This window comes from Nomascus leucogenys, chromosome 1a (genome assembly GCF_006542625.1).
Source record: "Nomascus leucogenys isolate Asia chromosome 1a, Asia_NLE_v1, whole genome shotgun sequence".
NCBI lineage: Eukaryota > Metazoa > Chordata > Mammalia > Primates > Hylobatidae > Nomascus > Nomascus leucogenys.
The window spans coordinates 31,079,608-31,097,763 of record NC_044381.1 but is presented as its reverse complement, the minus strand read 5'-3'; positions in this window follow the sequence as shown (position 1 = coordinate 31,097,763).

Below are 18,156 nucleotides of genomic sequence, written 5' to 3'. Positions count from 1 at the left end.
ACAATGGTGGAACAAACATAGAATAACATACATTTCTGGTCAAAAAGGGAGAAAATGGAACAAAAAATGAAGTCACCTGTTTAAAGCAAATTCAAAATTTGCCCTGACACACTGTATTTGGTTTTAAGGCCTGGGACTGAAACTTTGGGGATCATAGATCCATTTTCATAAAAGGTAGCATGTTTTTGCATGTAAGTAGTGTTACTAGCTGCTTTCCAATCTATGGAATTTTTGGGACCCAATGGGTTTTTTTAATTTTCATTCTCCCTCTATTGCTTTCAGTTCAAACTGGCAGCATTTTTGTCTGTGTAACATTCTCAAGCACGTTGTGAGTCACTGGGGTTTATCAAGAAGATTCACTTTATTAGACAAATCTCTAGTCCTGGCTTCTGCTTGGATGACAATCTCTAAGTCACATGGTTAATCTCTTCAAAGAGACATTTATGTGATGAATACTCTGTTTTACATACTTCTGAAACATTAGCAGAAGGTTGTCTCTCAAGTTCTCTCCAAAACTTGTTTTTCTGATTGTAATTACCTGCAATCTGAATGGCCAATTTCCCTAATAATTAAGTTCTGGTTCTTACTTGCTTGACAGTTCTTCCCTCGAACTACCTTTCTTCTCACATTTAAAAATGAACAGTATACACCTCCCAACATTTACAGGGAATTCTCTTTGCATAAATATCAAAACTTACAAGCTCTGCTCTTTAAATGTAATTTTTCTTGAGAGCAGGCTTTTGTTAATGGAAATAGAATGTTCTGCATTTCCCAATGACTACTTCTAACCTCCCCATGATAGAGGCATGAAGAGACTTTTTTCCTAGTCTTCTCTCTGAGAACTTGGATTTCAAGGTAAACCTTATAAAAGTGTGCCTATTGCCATATTCCCCAAGACTCAGTCTTAGTGATTTTGAGATCATCCACACTGAGCCTCCTTCAATTTGTCAATCACAACTCAATGTTTCTATTAGTACAGGCTCTACTGCTGGGCTTCTGTTCTTAGTAAACTGTGATTCTCTATACTGCTTGTCCCTACAACTTTGGGGACAGCAGCTTGCTTTGTGACCTCAGTTCTCTGATGGATCTAAGAAGGATTGTTGATTTTCAGATCCAGCTTATTTTTTTTTCTTATTTTGAGCATAGAAGCAACAAATTCCAAGGTTTTACATGGAAACTGGAAGTGCCCTGAATTCATTTTATTTTTTTATTTTATTTCTTTTTTTAGTAGATACGGGGTTTCACCTTGTTAGCCAGGATGGTCTCGATCTCCTGACCTCGAGATCCGCCCACCTTGGCCTCCCAAAGTGCTGGGATTACAGGTGTGAGCCACTGTGCCCAGCCCTGAATTCATTTTTTTGATAGCATTTCTGTTTCACCTCACAATAGTGCATAGGCTTACCTGTGCAATATCACTTGATGAAATTATTTACAATTTTCAACCGTATCAACCCAGAATATACAGAAATAAATACCTTTTCCAAAAAGAATTGGATTACCATATGAAACTAATTTTTCAGCCCCTTTTCCATTATTTTTAATTTTTGTTTTATTTATTTATTTATTTAGAGTCGGATTCTTGCTCTGTCGCCCAGGCTAGAGTGCAGTGGCATGATCTAGGCTCACTGCAACCTCCACTTCCCAGGTTCAAGTGGACTCTCCTGCCTCAGTCTCCCAAGTACCTGGGACTACAGGCATGTGCCACCATGCCCAGCTAATTTTTGTATTTTTAGTAGAGACAGGGTTTTGCCATGTTGGCCAGGCTGGTCTCAAACTCCTGATGTCAGGTGATCCATCTGCCTTGGCCTCCCAAAGTGCTGGGATTATAGGTGTAAGCCACCACACCCAGCCTCTGTTTGTAATGACTTTCTATTTTGCAGTAATTGTAGAGATCACAGGTAGTCATTGCCATCACTACACATGATGAAGTTGCATTATGGACAGTGTCTTACTGTTTTACTTTATAGTGGTGCACAAAGTGCTTTTCTCAACGTTGGAATAAAAAGCCAATAATATGGAGTTTCTGCCTTCGTGTGAACCTAATTCTGGTAAAGGAGATAAATTTTTGCAGCTGCAAAAGTATTAAAATGAGCTAGGTGAAGAATAATAACGGCAAAGTTTCTGTGTTGGAAAATTAGCACCATGGTGCATAAGTTGGAATTTATTACCAGGTATGTGGGAGAAAAAAGAAAACAAAAAGGACAGATAGTTTGTAAAAATAAAGATATTTTCCTGAGGATAGAAGAATCCAGTAGAGATATTCCTACATTGAGTCTAAGTCAAATCAAGATGGATAAAATAGGTTAAGTAAAAATGACAGATCCCCACAGAAAAACGAAAAATTAGCTTTGTACTGATGATATAAGAAGAGCCTGGGTCAAATAAGTGACCCCGAAATGGGCAGTAATTCAATAGTTCCAGAAAAAGATCCATCTTGTGAGACTTGGAAGATGACAGTTTAAAGGGTTAAGAGGCTTTAAACTAAGCAGTTTGGGCTGCGATCATAATAGATTCAAATGTAAAAACAAAGAGGGAGAGTGTAGTTAAAAGGAGAATATTGTCAGAAATCTGTAAACAGTCCACTTCCCATAATAAACAATGTAAGGTGCCATGAATTAATACGAATAGTGTGTGGAAGGATGGGACTCACACCAGTGGACTACAATAGACAGATGGTCCCTGACATAACAATAAATTTTCAACTTTATGATGGTACAAAAGCAATATGCATTCAGTAAAAACTTTACGTACAATTTTGATTTTTGATCTTTTCTTGGGCTAGTGATATGGAGCATGATACTCTGTTGTGACGTTGGGCAGCAGTCGCGAGCCGCAGCTCTCAGTCAGCCATGGGATCCCAAGATGAGTCTACAGGTGGTTTTGCCCAAATGGAGACAAATGTAAGTGTTCTGAGCACATTTAAAGTAGGTTAGGCCAAGCTATGAGGTTTGATAGGTTAGGTGTATTAAATGCATTTTTGGTTTAGAATAATTTAAGTTTGTGATGTTTATCTAGATTGCTAGTCAAGGTGGATCTGTATTCTGAAACACAGAGAAGACATGTTTTGTTGTTGTTATTTTGTATTTAATTTTGTTTTACATGCCGGGGTATATGCACAGGATGTCCAGGTTTGTTACATAGGTAAATGTATGCCATGGTGGTTTGCTGCACCTATCAACCCATCACCTAGGTATTAAGCCCGCCATCCATTAGCTATTTATCCTGATGCCTTCTCTCCCCTGCTCCACCTTCCCGACAGGCCCCATTGTGTGTTTTCCCCCTCCCTGTGTCCATGTATTCTCATTGTTCAGCCTCAATTATAAGTGGGAACATGCGGTGTTTGGTTTTCTGTTCCTGTGTTAGCTTGCTAAGGATAATAGCTTCCAGCCATCCATGTCTCTGCAAAGGACATGATCTCATTCCTTTTTATGGCTGCATAGTATTCCATGGTGTATCCATATCACATATTCTTTATCCAGTCTATCACTGATGGCCATTTAGGTTGATTTCCAGAAGACATGTTTTTCATTAATTTTATAGCAAGAAGATAGAGGAAAAGAAAGGCTAGCCAGTTGGAGCAGGTGGTATAATATTAATGAAAGACTAAGAATAATTGAGATGATTTGAAAGCAAGGCAACCTCAATATGAGCATCCTGCAATCTCATAAAACAGTTACATAGCAAGGTATAATTTTTTTAAGTTGATAATAGAGTAGTTGATACTCATTACATTTCAAAGTAAACTTCAGTCACAGTGAATGCCTAATAGTTTCAAATATATGTGTGCTTGTGTGGCATAATGCTGGTTTGCCTGTATATATTTTGGTTCTGATTTCTGGTTGTTCTTGTTGTTATTGTTGCTGTTGTTCTTTTATATTCACTACAGAAGCTAAACTCAGTGGTGTGTAAGTAGGGCTTTTCTGTGGACCAATTTGTTGTTAGTTCTTGCTTTAGTGTCTGAATAATTATAAATTATCAGGGAGTACATGAATATAAATGTAGAATGCGCTACTTCAGGTAATGTTTTTACCTTTTAAAAACTGTCAAACATTGCGTTTTATTTTTATTTGTGTAATAATGCTTAAAATATACTTAAATTTGTGGTCGTTTTTTCAACTGTATTTTTGAAAATAAACTACAAAGACTAGACATTAAAGCAGTTTAGTCTATTTTTCTTTAATGAAATACAGATAAATTTTAAATATCAAAATCAAACATTAACAAAGAAATCTCAGAATTAACATAGACATGATATTATTGACATATTAATATCTAAATAAGAGGCAATTACTTAGATATAAAATTGCTCTAAACAAATATATTGTAACTCTATCAGATTTTGTGTCCAAGCTATATTTATTAAGACGATTGAATCCAAACTCAAAGCAGTCATTAAAATCGATTTTTCAAAGTAGAAAGAACTAATTAAATTGTCTGTTCTGTTTACTTTTCCATCCCTCCCTCTCTCCTTTTCCTCTTCTCTTCCTTCTCTACCTCTCTCTTATTTTCTCCTTCTCTTACTTCTTCCTTATTTTTTTCCTAACCTCCTCCTTCAGAGGCATCTGCTGCTAAATGGTCATTCTGCTTTTTTATATTCTATGCGCAACCGGTACCCATGCATTTATCTGACTCTGAGAGGAAAATTTCTGAAAAATACAAGAGAAGCACAGAAGAACACACAAAAGGAAGGAAAAGTTTAGTGTATGTAGCTCATCCCTTACAAATTAGTGAAAAACTTCTTAAAGTGAGAGTCCCAGATTCACAGTACATTGTTTGTTTCTCCAATGATCTAAACCCTTATGTTTGCATTTTTCTTTTGATTTTCAGGTATAATTTTGACATATTGAAACGTCCACATTTTATGGGTATACATAAATTAGTTTTACTTATATATACATCAGCAATTCTATACACATTGATGATTAGATGTATAAAACAATGTGTATATATGTAGTTTTACTTCATTGTGGTTTTAAACTGTATTTCCTTGACACATAATGAAGTTTAGCATTTTTGCATCTGCTTATTGCCCTTTTGAATGCGCTCTTTGGTAAACCATCTATTCAAGTGTTTTACTCAATTACTAAATTGTGTGCCAATTCTACTTTTCTAATTGATTTGTAGTTTTGTATTGGTTTGTAGTTGTCTTTGTATACTTTATTCTGAATAAGACTTTGAATATTTACTCCCACTCTGTGACTTCCCTTTCCATGTTTCCACTTTCAACATTGCATAAAAAATAAATGTACTTTTGTTTTTGTTTTATTATTTAAGATCATTTATATACACTTCTCATGCTTTACTGAGTTAATGTATTATTCATTATTGTGGGAATTAATAATATAAATTTCAACAATGTTTAATATATTCAACAATTATATCAACAGTTGAACATATACAATTATGCGTCATTTCTTATATGTACATATTTTTAGCTCAACAGTATTGTGATTTCTGTAAGAATCAACTACAGGGAAATTACTCATAAAAGTAGGCTCTTTGCTTTAACTTCAAGAACTGTGCTCCTTAAGGTGATGGAGATATAGGTCCATTTTTTCAATCACTATATTTCTTAAAAGTAAACTGGAAATATTTCTGAAATGAAGACTCTATGAGTTTTAAAATCTAGTGTTACTGATTTAAGCAAGAGGTACGAAATGTTTGGAAAGTGCTAGCAAGGAAAATAAGGGTATTTCATAGCTGAAAAAACTACTGATTTATTACTTTAATTATACTTCTACAGTTAGAACAAAAGATCTGAAAATTTTTGTTTAAATAATTATTCTATTACTAGACTTATTAGTAGATAAACTCCATAAAATAGTCATGTTAATAACCTTACACAAAAGTAAGAATCAATACAAAATTCCCAATGAGGTTTGCTTTGTTTCTGTTACATTCTCTTGCATTTTCTTTCTTGAGAAGGCAGAATACACTAGAATAACTGAAACTAAATTATTCATGCTTTCCCTACCTCAGCTAATTTTTCAATAAAATAACTGGAATATATAAACAATGCACATAATTTATCTATGAATGGTGATGGGAAGGCAGAATTGTTAATAATTTTTAACAACACCATTTTTTCTGGAGGTTCCAGAAAACTTTCTAGCAGATATAATTATTCAGCTAATATTTATTCAATTCCTAGTAATTTCAAGGTCTTATGAGAGCCATAAAAATAAAAAGATATTACCCATCTTTTAAAAGATGGGTAGCTAAAAATTGTATAAATTGTAATATAAAGGGTAGAGTAAGGGAGATACAAACACTCATGCAAAGAGAAAAAGGTACAAACGCTACTGCAAGAAGAAATGCATTTAGATTACAATGGGGACATTAAAGGGAGAACTATCCCAATTTGTTTAGAAAATAGATTCAGCAAAGGAAAGGTTTAACTCATTCATGAAGTGTAGGTTGGCATTAGGTGGTTGGGTGTAGAGCATAAGATGTTCTAGTTAAGGCAGAGAACATGAGAAAACTCATAAGGGTATGAACAGGGGTGAAATTCTTAGGATATTCCAGTTAATTTGGTCTATCAGTGTGCATAAATTTGGGAACAAACAAGGAATGAGTTGGAGGCGTTACCTGTGGCTGCTGTAGATTTTAAATTGAATGAAATAGAGGGTATTATGCATGAATATACATGTTTAGTCTGGAATTTTAATAAGATCACTGTGGTCAGTGCTCAATCATGGCAGCAGGGATAATAAATAGAATGGTAAACCACTATAGGTGCTAAGACTTACAGCTCATCTTCCCAATTCACATCCTAGGCTTTACAAAAGGCAGAATGATGGACTCTCTTTTCTGGAGCTCTCCTGCTGACACTATCATTAAAACTTAACTATTTATGTAGCCCTGCACACAGAGACATTTCTATAGAAGTAATTTTAGAAAAAGCCAAAATTCCCATCTGATTACCACTCTCTAGAAACATCCTCATATCCATCAGCTTATGTTGTTTTTTTCTGGGAACCACTATATACAGGTATCTGAACAAATGTCACATGCATGAGTGATAGATATTAACAACATGTATAACAAAATGATATCAAAATAATGAAAATAATCAGAGCAAACATAGAGAAAGGGTGATCATAATAGAGTGACCATAAACAGTGAACACAGTCTGAGAAATAAAGGCAAAACAGGTAGAAGAGATGACTGAGAGAAGCTTATACTGACAGATCAATAAAATCCTGGACTCGGGCCTCTTTATTCTTTTTGACTCAAAAGACAACATACTCAGCTTTACCTGGAATGCTTGGACTACCGCATACATTTTTTTCCCCTGTTACTCAGTCTAATTTTCAGAAACAGCTAAGAGGAGAATACTCAATACCAATCCCCTTTGGAAAAGAAGTAGATTAAAAATGCAATATAAGTAGAAGAGATGATTTTGAATGTTCATAACACAAAGACATTATAAATCTTGGAGGTGATGCATAACTGCCCTTATTTGACCATTAAACATTTTATCTTGGATCAAAATATCATTCTGTATCCCATAAATATATACCATTACTATGTGTCAAAAATCAAAGAAAAAATACAATGTAAGAATCAAGCATGCAAACTAGTATACATACAAATAACATCAATTGTCATGGAATGGAGGGTGATGATGTAGAAAATCTAAGGGTAAGAATAAGAGATATCACTGAGCCTAGAGACCTAGGCTTACTCATCTTTACATCTCAATACCTAACATAATTCTAGGCACATAGAAAGTGCTCAAAAATGATCCACTGAATGAATGAATTGGGAATGTTTTATAGCATACTGGATGCACTTCTAACATGTTAGTATAATGATGTTATTTTTATTTTTTGGGTGGGAGATAGGGAGAGTAGGTGCTGCATGTTAAAAAAAAATCACATTTGTCCAGCCCTGAGTGATATAGTTTTAGTGTTTTATTTTGTTTTCCCATATTTCACATAAGTTTAAAATGATCATTATCAAATGGATTTAGCTTCCTCGAGAGTAAGAATATTACTGTTTTCTTCAATAAAAACATGATATGCTGTCTGTATTTCATTTGCCCCTCAAGATTAAATCTCTTTCTTTCCATCCAACTCTGCCCAGGAAACTGACCTATACTGATTACATCAGCTGGTTCTCCTGACCTCTGGCTTCCTATTGGATTTAGCCAAAGGAGAACAGTGCTCAGAAATGCCAACAAGGGGGAGAAAGTTAAGGTACATATACCTCTGGCATCTTCCCTGCAGATCATTCAGGGCTGGCTGCATTCCTGTCGGGAAGCTGCCATGGCACCCCCTCTGCTCCCTCCCTTGTCTTTTCAGGCCTAAGGGTAATAGCATAACCTCACTGCTACTAGTCCCAAATTGCTGCAATGTCTTTGTGATTTTCCTATACCCTGCACAGATTCTTTATTATACTCTCTTCAAATTATTCAATTGCCTTTTGACATTCATTTCCCTTTAAGATCCTGACAGATACACATGATAATAAATATTAATAGAACACATCTAATTTGACATGACTTTGGTAAATTAGTCAATGTGTTTATAATGGATATGCTTTCGACCACACACAAATAGAGCCATAAAGGTTATGTGTATATTTCAGTTTTAAGATCTTGTCTCATTTATATAAATTTTTCATTCAATAGCTGACAATCTCTCAAAAGACACGGATACATATAATCTTAGCATGGATTATGTAAAAAATCAATAATGGTTGCTGCTAAAAATAGAAAATGCATTTAGAAATATCTGTGAAATCAGTGCTACTCAATTTTGTGAGTATATATTCATAAATAAATTAAACAGAGGCAACAAGTTGTGTAAATTATACCACTTCTAATAAGGGTACGACTCACAAAACTGGAGCTTAGTATTGTCAGGTGATCTATGTGATATGGATTGGTTCTGTGTTTTCAACCAAATCTCATCTTGAATTGTAATTCCCACGTGTCAAGGAAAAGACCTAGTTGGAGGTGATTGGATCATGGGGGTGGTTTCCCTCATGCTGTTCTCATGTTAGTGAGTTATCACAAAATATGATGGTTTAAAAGTTACAGCACTTCCCCAACATCTTTCTCTCTCCTGCCCCCTTGTTCAGAAAGTGCTTGCTTCTCCTTTGCCTTCTGCCATGATTGTAAGTTTCCGGAAGCCTCCCCAGCCATGCAGGACTGTGAGTCAATTAAACCTCTCTTCTTTATAAATTACCAGTCTCAGGTAGCTCTATACAGCAGTATGAGAACAGACTAATACAGAAAATTAGTACCTGGAGCTTGGGGCAGTGCTATAAAGATACATGAAAATGTGGAAGAGACTTTGGAACTGGGTAACAGACAGAGATTGGAAACGTATGGAGGGCTCAGAAGAAGACAGGAAGATGTGGGAAAGTTTGTAACTTCCTGGAGTTTTGTTGAATGGTTTTGATCAAAATGCTGATAGTGACACTGAGAGGTAACAGCGTGCTGGCAGCCCTCGCTCGCTCTTGGCGCCTCCTCAGCCTTGGTGCCCACTCTGGCCATAATTGAGGAGCCCTTCAGCCTGCCACTGCACTGTGGGAGCCCCTCTCTGGGCTGGCCAAGGCCAGAGCTGGTTCCCTCTGCTTGCGGGGAGGTGTGGAGGGAGAGGTGCGAGCAGGAACCAAGGATGCACATGGCACACATGGGCCAGCATGAGTTCCGGATGGGTGCAGGCTTGGCGGCCCCGCACTGGGAGCGGCTGGTGAGTGCCACCAGCCCTGGGCAGTGAGGGGCTTAGCACCCTGGCCAGCAGCTGCAGAGGGTGCACCAGATCCCCCAGCACTGCCAGACCACCCGCGCCACACTTGAATTCTCGCAGGGCCTCAGCCAGCTCCCTGCGGGGCAGGGCTTGGGACCTGCAGCCCGCCATGCCCAAGCCTCCCCCTCACCTTCCCCATGGGCTCCCGCATGGCCTGAGCCTCCCTGATGGGTGCCGCCCCCTGCTCAATGGTGCCCAGTCCCATCAACCGCCCAAGGGCTGAGGAGTGCAGGCATGCAGTGTGGGACTGGCAGGCAGCTCCGCCCTCGGCCCAGGCGTGGGATCCACTAGGTGAAGCCAGCTGGGCTCCTGAGTCGGGTGAGGTCTTGGAGAACTTTTATGTCTAGCTGGAGGATTGTATATGCGCCAATCAGCACTCTGTGTCTAGCTCGGGGTTCGTGGATGCACCAATCAGCACTCTGTATGTAGCTAATCTGGTGGGGACTTGGAGAACTAAAGGATTGTAAATACACCAATCAGCATTCTATGTCTAGCTCAAGGTTTGTAAAGGCACCAATCAGCACCCTGTGTCTAGCTCAAGGTTTGTAAATGCACCTGTCAGCACTCTGTCAAAACAGACCAATCAGCTCTCTGTAAAATGGACCAATCATCTCTCTGTAAAATGGACCAATCAGCAGGATGTGGGTGGGGCCGGATAAGGGAATAAAAGCAGACTGCCCAAGCCAGCAGTGGCAACGTGCTTGGGTCCCCTTCCACCCTGTGGAAGCTTTGTTCTTTTGCTCTTTGCAATAAATCTTGCTGCTGCTCACTCTTTGGGTCTGCACTGCCTTTATGAGCTGTAACACTCACTGTGAAGGTCTGCAGCTTCACTCCTGAAGCCAGCGAGACCATGAACCCACCAGAAGGATTAAACTCTGAACACGTCTGAACATCAGAAGGAACAAACTCTGGACACACCATCTTCAAGAAGTGTAACACTCACCATGACGGTCCACGGCTTCATTCTTGAAGTCAGTGAGACCAAGAACCCACCAATTTCAGACACAATATGGACAAAGAAGTCCAGGCTGAGGTCGTCTCAGATAAAGATGAGAAACTTATTGGAAACTGGAGTAAACGTCACTCTTCTATGCTTTTGCAAAGAGACTGGTAACATTTTCCCATGTCCTAGTGATCTGAGGAACTTTGAACTTGAGAGAGATGATTTAGGGTATGTGGTAGAAGAAATTTCTAAGCAGTAAAGCATTGAAGATGTGCCCTGGCTGTTTCTAAAATATATAGTAATATGCATTCACAAAAAGATAATCTGATATTGGAATTTATGTTTAAAATGGAAACAGAGCGTAAAAGTTTGGAAAGTTTGCAGCCTGACTATGTATAGATAAGAAAAACCCATTTTCTCAGAAGAAATTCAATCCAGTTGGAGAAATGTGAATAAGTAACAAAGAGCCAAATGTTAATAGCCAAGACAACGTGGAAAATGTCTCCAGGGCATTTCAGAGATCTTGACTGCAGTCCCTCCCATCACAGGCCTGGAGCCCAGGAGGGGAAAATGGTTTCATGGACCAGGTCCAGGGACCTGCTACTCTGTGAAGCCTTGGAATATGGTGTCCTGCATCCCAGTCACTCCAGCTACAGCTATGACTAAAAGGGACCAAAGTACAGCTAGGGCTGTGGCTTCAGAGGGTGCAAGCCCCAAGCACTGGCAGCTTCCACATGGTGTTGAGCCTGTGAGTGCAGAGAAGACAAAAGTTAGGGTTTGGGAACCTCCACGTAGATTTCAGAGGATGCATGAAAATGCCTGAACGTCCAAGCAGAAGTCTGCTGCAAAGACAGAGCCCTCAAGGAGAACCTGTACTAGGGCAGTGCGGCAGGGAATGTAGGGTGGGAGCCCCATCTGGGGCACTGCCTAATGGAGCTATAGAGGAATACCATCCTCTAGACTGCAGAATGGTAGATCCATTAACAGCTTATACTGTGAACCTGGAAAAGCTGCAGGCACTCAACACCAGCCTATGAAAGCAGGCGCAGGGTCTGTACCCTGCAGAGCCACAGGTGTAGAGCTGCCCAAGCCCTTGAGAGCCCACCTCTTAGATCAGCATGCCCTGGATTTAAGACATGGTGTCAAAGGACATTATTTTGGAGCTTTAAGATTTAGTGACTGCCCTGTTGGGTTTTGGAATTGCATGGGGCCTGTAGCACCTTTGTTTTGGCCAATTTCTCCCATTTGGAATGGGAGCATTTACCCAATGCCTGTACCTTCATTGTATCTTGGTAATAACTTGCTTTTTATTTTACAGGCTCATAGGCAGAAGGGACTTCCCTTGTCTCAGATGAGACTTTGGCTTTTACTTTTGAGTTAATGCTGGAATGAGTTAAGATTTTGGGGCTGCTGGGAAGGCATGATTGGTTTTCAAATTTGAAAAGGGCATGAGATTTATGAGGGGCCAGAGGCAGAATGACATGGTTTGGCTCTGTGTCCCCACCCATCACATCCAAATTGTAATCCCCACATGTCAAAGGAGGGACCTTGTGGGAGGTGATTGGATCATGGGAGAGGTTTACTCCTTCCTGTTCTCATGATAGTGAGTGAATTGTCATGAGTCCTGATGGTTTAAAAGTGTGGCACTTTCCCCACCCCCCACCCCTGCCATCTTGTGAAGAAGGCGCTTTTTTCTCTTTTGCCTTCTGCCATGATTGTAAGTTTCCAGAGGTCTCCCCAGCCATGAAAAACTGTGAGTGAGTCAAGTAAACCTCCTTTCTTTATAAATTGCCCAGTCTCAGGTAGTTCTTTATAGCAGTGTGAAAATGGACTAATATACTATGTCTTCATATACATAAAAATAGACATGTGTTTATGAATGTATTGAACAACTGAAGGTAAAGACAATTATGAAGATTGGAGATAATTATAAAGTTATCTTTGGAGATAATTGTAAGGAATCTTAAAATACTTGAGACTTCTATATATGATATTAATGGGGAAGTAATCCATTCCTCCTGCCCCACTATCACTACTGAAGTAATTAAAATTTAATAATTAAAGGGGACCTCCCAGGGACCCTGAAACTTGAAAAGCTGTTGATCTATGTGGCAGAATCTTCTACTTGAAGGAAGCAATAAAGTAGGGAATCTGCTGATTTGTAGCAATTTCTCCTAAAAACGATAGAGAGAAAATGTGGATACACAAAACCTCACTAATAACCCGCAAATTGTAAGGAGTAAGGACTGGAGGAGGTGGCAACCACAGTCCATATAAGGAGCACTCCATTTTTCCTAGAAGGCTAAATGTAATGCAGCAGCAGGTAACCTAAAGCAGCAGCAGCAACTACTTTGTCCTTGATGTGGCAGTACCACCATCCTATTACAATGTATAGGAAGCCAGGAACAGACACAACTTGTAACTGTTGTGGTACCTGGGCCAAAAAACCCAGGATATGCAAAATGAGCTTTCATACAGTGCACACAACAAAAGATTCATCAAAGAACTCATGTCAAACATCTTCTGATGAGACCACCTATAGCTCCAACTCTCTTCCAACTCTTTTTATTTTGGCACAACACTGAGAGAGTAATGCAAATTTATATTAAACTAACAATTTAATTCAACCTACATTGAGTAGAGTCTAATGGTAATGAGGTACACTGTGATGTTGGCAAAGAATCTCATTTCTCTTGCTTTTGGGCAGCTGTGACTCATAACATCTTTGTTTATTTAATGAGGAGTCAATTTTAAAACAAAAACCAACAAACATCCTGGATCACCTAGAAAATTGTCTATCATAAAATCCAGAAAATATTTTATAGAAGATGCAGTATATAGAATGTTTTTAAAAAAGATCACAAAACTGTTTTTGTTTGTGTGATTTTGCAAAGAAAAGAGTTCTTCCATAGACTTAAAGAATATGTAGAGATAACAGAAAGTTGAAAGATTAGGATGTGAGATAGTAGGATATTATAGGAATTAGGAATTAAAGAATTCATAGGTGAAAATCTTCAATGTAATGATAGTTTACTAAGTAATCTGTAGAAGTAGGTGATTTAAGTAGATTAGCAGTGAAGCTCATTAGAGTTGAAAGAAAGCCAGAGACTCAGGTATGAATATTCTAGGTTCTTGAGGTCATTCAAAATGCTGTAATAAGAATCAGTGACAAAGGTAAACTGGAAGCCAGAAACTAGAGAGAGAAAACTGTAGGGCAGCAGAGAGCAGCAACAGAAATGAGGAGGCAAGTAGGGCTAGAGATCAAGAGCCCTAAAAGGGTTTATATTTAGGAATGAAGGGGAAGGCATAGATTAAATAATCTATCATGTACACAGTAATATGACTGACATATCATGAGTGCTGTATATATAACAATATTCTTATATATCGTAATGCAGAATATCAGGTGGTTTATTTTACAGTGACGGATGTATGTAACCATTTCTTAAGGACATTAGAGTGATATATAGGGAAAGAATCACTTTTCCTCTATGTTTGCTGTATACTGCCAATCATATACGTAATATGTAGTAATAATAGTATAAGATGTATAGTAGCACAGTAAATGTTAAGATGCATTATTATTAGTAGTAGTATTTAAAGGAAAACTAGAATATGAAGAAGTTTGAGAGATAATATATCTCATGTGCTGAATATTAGATTCCAGAGACCTAAAATATTACCCAATTTAGTCTTTATAATAGCCACATTAGTTAGATATTATTATATCATTTAAAGGATATAAAAATTAAAGTTTGCTTAATCCAGATGAAACTGATTCTAGATGTCTTGCTTTTACTTTTGTATCATTTCATCTTATTTCTTTCATTGTTACTTTTACCATGACTGATTTATTTCATAGAGCAAATTGTATTTTATTTGTTCTCCTCAAAAATAATTCTTACAGTTTAGTAGCTTATTTTTCTGTTATGTCATGCTGTTTGACTTAAAAGAGGGAATATAATATAGGGACGTTAAATTGAACTTTTAGTTAACCCAGACTGTAGGCCAAGTAAGCATACAATTTAAAATACTACTTTATAGAATCTCTGGTGATTGAAACTTCACCAATTTTTAGTGTTGTTTTTTGTGTATGGAAGCAATTGGTGTTTGATTTAATATAAATATTACCTTGCAATACATTTGATTTTCACTTGTTAAATTTTCAATTATATTAAAATTGTTTATATGAACCAACTATAAATTTTAAATCTATTGCAATTTAGAGATTAAAAAATTGTGAAAAATTCTGTAAGAAAGATCTACCTTCTTCAATTCATGGTATAACTTCCCAAACTTTTATTAATAATAAGATTTTTCACCAGGTTTTAGTTATATCATGCTGCTAAAGCTAATATACCACATACTGATATGATGAATAATAAATTCATAAGTTAAATTTTATTTTAAGCTTAATGTTTCCAACTGTTTCTTATTGCAGTTCAGGAACAGGTTAAAAGTCCACACTGTTTTTTGCAACCTTTAACTTACAAAAATAACTTTTATATTTCAAATAAAATTGGAAACTTTTGCTGAAATGAATCCTGATAATTCAATGTAATGTTGTTTTAAATAATTAAAATACTGTATTTCCTCTATCTGTCCCACCATCTTTAAGTACTTGGTACATTTTGATGTATTTGTATAATATTCCAACTATAGGCCTTGTACGCAACACTAAAATAAGCACATCAGAGTTATACACAAATGCATACAACACATCACAACCACTTCCATCAACTGCTTTATTGAGCAATTATTCATGGTAATGTGTATACATATATAGTAATTTTAAGGGGGGTCTCTATAGATCCTCAAAAAGCTTTACATTTTTTCCATCAGGTTTAAAGAGGCTACCATTTTTAGATACAAATTTTTCTAACAGACATTTTTAATGCAATTCATAATAATCCTAAGCAGTAGAGCAGAAGTCATAAATACAATCATTTTAAATGTTTCTAATTCATTAGAAAGTGTTGTCACTTTATTAAAATGCATTACCTAGGTATCAACAATCTCTCTCAATATTTGCCTTAGAGATATAACAATTTTTCTTTACCTGCCTCCAGTTCTATAGTGAATTGTAGTTATTCAGGAGCAATTCATTAAAAATAACCTTCCTTCTGCTTGGTACAACCAACTAATGCTTGACCCTTAATCTTGAAAGAGGATTCTAACAACTATTGTCCTTCATCTTCTATTCATCATTAAATAATTATAGCTTTTGCATTTAATATTTTTCCAGAAAAAAATCAATCTTAACTCAGACTTGCAGTCTACTAATGATTCTATAGTAATTGCTAATCAGGATAAAAGAGGAAATATCACTACAGACCTTAATGAAACAACAATAAAAAATTACATGCCAACAAATTAAACAGCAAAGGTGAAATTCCTAGGAAGACCCAAATATCACAATAGACTAAGTAAGACATAGTATCTAAATTGTATGACCTAAAGTTGATTCTGATAGTTAAGGTGTATGTGGTAAGTTCTAGAATAACAGATAAGAAAATAGCTCAAAGATGTAGTAAAAAATCACTAAAGAAGTTAAAATGTTAGATTAGAAAATAATTATTAATGCAAAATAATGCAGTAATGGGGAACAAGAGGAACAAAAGAGACATGACACATATAAAAAACAAAAAGCAAAATGACAGATGTAACACAACCATGTCAATAATAACTTCAACTGTGAATAGATTAAACAATCCTATCAAAAGGCAGTAATTTTCAGACTGGAATAAAAACGAAGGTCCAACTATTAACTCTCTACTGGAGATAAAATTAAGATTCAAAGATACAAATAGATGAAATGTGAAGTAAATCTCAAAAGAATGAAAAGAGATAAATCATGCAAACACCATTTCTAAGAGAGGTAGAGTGGCTATATTAATGCATGACAAAATATACTTAAAAGAAAATGAAACAAAAGTTATTAGAAATAAAGACATTTTATAATGAAAAAATAAATATATCAAAATGGCTTAACAATTATAAGCACATATGCAACTAACAACAGAGCCCCCAAATATGATGAAGTAAAAATTAACAACTAAAGAGAGAAATAAACAAGTTGACAATAATAGATGGAGACTCCAGTATACCCCTACTTTCAACAATATATAGAACCAAGCAGGATATCAAAATTAAAATGAAATATTTATTACTAGAAACTAACTAGAGTAATAGGCATCTATAGAACACTCTGCTCAACAATAGTGGAATGTACATTCTTTTCAAGATCTCATAGCATAAAACATTCTTCAAAAAGATTATGTTAGGTCATTAAACAAACCTCAATTAAATTTATAAAAATAATACAAAGTTTGTTCTGACTACAATGGGATGAATTTAGAAATAAATAACAAAATAAAGTTTGGGAAACTCAAAACTTGTGAAAATTAAAAATGAAAAAACCTCACAATCCTAAATAACCACTGAATTTTAAAAAGTAAAAGGCTAATTAGAAAATACTTTGAGATTAATGTAAATGAAGACACAACATACAAAAATTAAATGGGGTCTACAGTGGGGTTTAGACATAAATTTAAAGATATAAGTATCTGTATTTAAGCAGAAGAAATCTCAAATAATAACTTGAATTTCACCTTAAGATGTGGAAAAGGAAGTGCAAATTACATCTAAATCCAACAGAGGGATGTAATAAAGATTAGAGAAGAAAATTAAATAGAGAAACAAAAGATAATACAGAAAGTCAATAAAACCAAAAATCGAGTCTTAGAAAAGATCAACAAATAGGAGAATATTATGGAATACATATATACAAAAGACTTGAAGAGATGGTTAATTAAAGATATCAAATGACACTTAAGCATATGAGAGGACATTCAACATTATTGTTATTAGGGAATTGCAAATAAAACAATAATGAAATACTACTACAGAGCTTTAGAATAGCTAAAATTAAAAAGAAATGATAATCCAACTGCTGGTGAGGCTATAAAGCAACAGGAACTCTCATCATTGCTAGTGGGAATGCAAAATGCTACAGCCTCTTTGGAAGACAGTATGGCAGTTTCTTATAAAGCTAAAAATAGTTACACCATACAATCCAGCAATTCCACTCTTTGGTTTTTAACCAACTGTTTGGAATATTTATGTTGACACCAAAATCTACACACATGTTACAGTAGTTTTACTCATAATTGTGAACAACTGGAAGCAATCAAGGTGTTATTTAATAAGTAAATGATGGGAACCATGTTTCTCACTGTTGGGGTAAGAGTTTACTGTAAGCAGGGTGGGTAGGCTAGAACGTCCATGTAGTAACGGATTAGAGTTAAAGATGTCAATATGAACTAACATTTAGTTTTATATATGTATATATATAATATAGATAATGTTTTATTCTATGTAATAAAATATACCATATTTGTATATAATATAATATAAAATAATATATAATTATGTCATATAATATATAACATA